This window comes from Humulus lupulus, chromosome X (genome assembly GCF_963169125.1).
Source record: "Humulus lupulus chromosome X, drHumLupu1.1, whole genome shotgun sequence".
Taxonomy (NCBI): Eukaryota; Viridiplantae; Streptophyta; class Magnoliopsida; order Rosales; family Cannabaceae; genus Humulus; species Humulus lupulus.
In genome coordinates this window covers 230649487-230655087 of record NC_084802.1, presented here as the reverse complement: position 1 = coordinate 230655087, position 5601 = coordinate 230649487, and positions in this window count along the sequence as shown.

Sequence of the window (5601 nt, the reverse complement as noted above, 5' to 3'; positions counted from 1 at the left end):
CCTCAAGGGAACCAATATTCTATTCGTTAGCAAAGCTTGAATTCCATTATTGTAAAATCATGTTCCCAACCATCCATAATATTTAATCTCCAAAACAAAAGTCACTAGCCTCATTATATCAAGAGACCTTAACGAATGAGTCAAAATATCCAATAAGCACAGACAAGAGTTAATGATTATTCACGATTTAGACTTATCTACACATGATCATCTATTATGATAAGAATTAAATCTTTATGGAAAACGGTAAGTTTATAAAGATAGTTAATTCATATAGGTGCTGTCATATATAATCACTATTATATACGACACATTTACGAAGATGTCTATCCACATAAGTAATCTGAATCTACACTTCTTGCATCATGTATGCTTAGTAAACCGTATTAGGAATCATTCATTAAAAATTTCATACTTTAATATGTTATGGACTATTTTATTTATTGTATACGATCTTAATTTTCTCATACTGATACAAGATCATATCCTTATAAATGAATATGAAATTTTTTGATATTTATACAAATTATTCAAACAATAATTATAACATTCAAATATAATAAAATTGCATTTTTATTTAAATCAATAAAATGTCTTTTTACATGCTTTTAGGGCATATACCCTAACACCACCACCATCACTTTAGTGTTGGTTATCTCTATAACTACCACCAAGGTGGCCTCTAAGCTTCTTAGCCATGCACCAACGTCCAAGGGCTGGTGACAATCTCTTTTACTAGGCCTACACACTTGCATATGAGCACTCTTGGTTGTTCATCACCCCAACCCTCTCTTCATCATCACCACCATCATGATCACCATAACCACCTCGATGGGGGTGGTTACTCTTAAACCAGAACACATCAAAGCCCCTCACAGCAAGTGTCTCATCTAAACCGATGCTAAATGCTCACATGTAACACCCTTCGGGTGCTTGCATCCAGACTTGCATTTAACTTCCTCACCACTGGCCATTCACCATTAACACTAGCGAGGAGCTCTAAAAAATGGTAACTACCCCTAAGAATCTTGTAGATCTATCATCAAGTCATATGTAAATCCATAAAAATTCTAAGATCATAAATTCTTAAGAATTTGTCGTAATAATAACTTAAAACTATCACGACATGTTAAATAACATTCATCAAAATTATAAGAACCTTAAAACTCAACCATACTTTTAATTTCTAAAACTACCACTTCCAATCTCCTCCTTTTTTCTTTCAATTCTACAAATCACAACAATGGCCTCTATGATAAGTGGGAGTCATTGGATTTATATGTGGAACTAATCGAATAAATGTGTGACTACGTGGCATACATGATTTATATGGTAATATGAATATTTGTGCATGTTTATGTGTATTAAATATGCATGTGAGCCCATCATTGTCAATACAGGCATATTTGTAATTTTGACCTATTGAGGGTATAAATGTGATTATATGTGTTGAATGATTAAGACCATATTGTTATGTGGATATATTTGAGATGTTTGGCCTGAGGCGGTCTTAGGGAGCAGATTAGCGGAATAGTCACAACGGGATCAAATACCCAGCTCGGGGTGAACCTAGAGGTATTTTGGGAATGTAGAATGTATTCAAGGTTGAACATGTTAGGATTAATGCCCTAAAAGTATGTAAAGACATTTTATTGGTTTTAAATAAAACTACAATTTTATTATATTTGAATGTTTGAATCAATTATATAATAATATCAAGAAAATTCCCTATTCATTCATGAGAATATGATCTTGTATTAAGATCATATATAATGTATAAAATAGTCAATAACATATTAAAGAAAGAAATCTTTAATGAATGGTTACTAGTACGGTTTGCTAAGCATACGTGAAGCAAGTAATATAGATTCAGATTACTGATTAAATAGACATCTTCATAAAGGTGTTGTATAGAATAGAGATTATATATGACAGGATCGATGAGAATTAAGTATCTTATAAACTAGTAGTTTGACGTAAAGATTTAATTCTTGTCAAAATAGACGATCATTTGTAGAACAATCTAAATCCTAAGTATTCATGAACTCATGTTTATGTTTATTGGATCTTTTGATTCACTCGTTAAAGTCTCTTTCAATAATGAGGCTAATGACTTTTATTTTGGAGATGGATGGCTGGGAACATGAATTAAAATATTAGAATCCATGTTTTCCTAACGGATCGAATATTGGTTCCCTTAAGGGTTGATTCTAGAACTAAATAGTTATTGAGCTCAAATCTATAATTATATTATAAATTAATTATTCGCTAGTGAATTAATGCTACCTAAGGATCAAGAGGTTATTAGAAGGGTGAAACGATAATTTTGACCAGCTTTAATTAACGAACCAATAATGGAGGACAGAACTACATATATTTATTATATCAATGGAATACTAGAGAAAACTCTGTAATATAATTCTATAAATAGTTAGATTGCAATTCCATATTTATAGTGGAGTAATCATAGAATTAATAAATAACATTATTAGATTAAAGAGTTTAATTAATAATCTGGTTTATTGGAGCTTCGTATTATAGGTCCATGGTCACTAGATCACCTTTGTCCTATACTGTCAAGGGTAAGGATGTCAAAAGAAAGATTTGTTAAGAGAAAGGACTAAATGGCAAAGGAAATAATTTTTCGGAGGAAACAAAGAATTATTTGATAATTATGGGTAATTTATTAACTGTGAATTAATTAATTATTTAACTATAAAACTTTTATCTATAGGTTAAAACTAATATTAATCTTGTTTGGATTAATATAAAGAGAGAAAATAATAAATATCTTATTTATAATATGATATTTATTTAATTTAAAACTGATATTTTAAGATAAAGTTAATTTTAAATTAATAAATATTTATGTTGGAATAAATATCTTGTCTTAAAAGTTGATTAAATAAACAAATGAGAAAATTAGGGCAACCCTAATAGGGATGGGCGACACACACTGTACAATACAGTGTGTGGCGCCTAGCATCAGGGTTTTTGTCCCTGGGATTTAAATAAACAATTAAATGAAAATATCTAATCGATTTTTATTTGAATTATATTTTAATTAAATAAAGATTATTTAATTAGATTAAATATCTTTATAAATATGATATACATGATATTGAGAATAATGATGGATAATCAGACTCCCTCTCTAAAGCGATAGTTTTCTCTAAACCTGAAAACTATTCTAAACCTTTTCTTTGTCAAAACTCTCTAGATCTCATGTATTGAGTACATCTAGGGAATGACATAAATCAACATTTTGAATCCTACGTGCCTACACACGTCTTTGTGTGTTTGAGGATTGGTCTGGAAGATCAGGGTGTGAGATCTCAAAACACTGGATAGGAAGATCGTTGATATATATAAAAAGACTCAAGGACACTTAATAGGCTACAAGAGGTAATCCCTGATCTATTTGTATGTGATTTAATATTTATATATGTATCTGATCTTGGCTGGTATTAATATTTATTAAAATGGGTCAATATATTCCGCTGTGTACCATTGATTTGATCATTTAATATCAACAAAATGAGTAGCGGGTAATTATATAATGATGACTTGGGCATGTTAGGATTAGTGGGGAATTTATAAGACCATTTGAGGATTAGCGGGAATTGTGGCTAATGACCATTTTCCCCTTGGGGCCATTAAGGAATAAGCTATGCTTAAGGGGCATTTTGGTCTTCTGTTAAGAGTGGGCTTGACCTTTGGCACTAGTAGCCTGTAGAAACTTAAGGAAACATGGTCTGAATAATCCACTCTCTCTCCCTCTCTCTTTATGTTGGGTCTCCCCCTCTCCCTTGAGGTAGTTGGGTGTTTTTTGAGCTTTTGAGGAGGAAAAGCCCAAACTTGAATGATTGATGTTAGAACATGGGCATAGGTAGTTAGGGGCTTGCAGCTTCATAGATTAAAGGTAAGAATTCTCTGTGTTTCCCCGTAATTCTTTATGTTCTGAGGTATTGTTGAGTCTTGAAGCTCATGTTGATTGTGTGTTTTTGTTAGGGGTTTTAAGCTCGGGAACTGAAACTTAAGGGCTCGGGAAGAATTCTACTACCCAGTTTAGTAGAATTTGAGATCCCGAAGGCTAGTGTATTATTCCGAAACTTTAAATTGGTTTAAATTTTAATGGTTATCCATGACTACTTTATGACTAGGGTTATTGTTAAGGTTCGGGATTGAGGATCGTACTCGGGACCGCTCTACACCTTCAACTCGGGACACGAGGTAAGAAAACTACACCTGGGTTGTGAATGGGGCTTAGACCCCTATTAACGAATATATTATGATTTTGAATATATCTGCATCAGAGATATCTAGACAGGCATGCTTGTATATGTTGCCTCTGATTGCTTGTTGTGCAGTGTATATCTATTTTAAAGGTTGACCTAAGGGCGTTGGGGGCCGATAGGAAGTGTACGGAATGTAGCCTGCCCTATGCATGTTGCGGTCGACTATAAGACTAGAGGACTCGGCCTAAGGACACTAGGCCTGAACATTATACAATAAATAGAAGTGTTGGTTACACTTAACTAATTGTATCATTTGATTAGTTTGGTTTATGTATTTGATTGAGCTGAATATTACTGTTGAGCTTGTTGCTGATATCCTGATGTTGATTGAATTTATTGATTTAAGTTTACAACTTTTATACTGTTGCTCAAATGTGCATGCTAATTTAAGTTTTCTTGTGGAACCTTGGCTCACGGGTGCTATGTGATCCAGGTAAGGGAAAGGGAAAGTCGGACTAGCCATGAGTTGGAGAGCTTTGGGGGCGGTGTGTACATATGCATCCTACTCAACCGCCACGACGTAGGTAGCCTGGGTGGAAGTAGGGTTGAACCCTGTTTTTCTGCTTAGGGCGGCTAATTTTTTAAGCTCTATTTTAAACACACAATGTAACGGTCTTGGTTAGCCAGGGTGTTACAGAAACTATGAGAAATAATATGTTCAAAACTTACCTTTGGTGTAGATCTTCTCAAAGTCGAAACTATAGTGGCTTCCTTTGCTTGTTTTGGTTTCCACTCTACAAATACAACATGGGGTATCTAATTATTCATCCAAGAACATAATCTCATGAGAAAATTTGAAAGAAGCTAACGTCGATGGTGTAACGACCCAAAATCACTAATAAGGCTTAAGGGCCTTGATTAGTGTGCCAGGAGGGCAGGTTGGGATTTATGTGTGATTCTATGAGTTAAATGCATGGTTATGATTTAAAGCATGTTATATGACTATTTGTTTATCTAAGATGCATGACTATGTATATTAGTGTGCATGTAGGCCCGGATCGTGTTAGAAGGGCATAATTGTAATTTTGGCCATGTTGGGCATAACTGTATTGATATGTGATGATTGTTGAGACCACATTGTGATGTGGATGTATTTGTGATTTGTGACTCGAGGCGATCCTAGTGAGCAGGCTAGCGAAAAGTCGTGGCGGGAATTTATACCCGGCTCGGGGCGAGCCTGCGGGTATAAGCAGGAATTTAGAGAATAGATTGAGATTACTTTTGATGATGGGGAATACTTATTTGGTGATTTATCAGGAGTTGGGAAGCAACAGGATAATATTAGAGACACTTGAGGATTAGC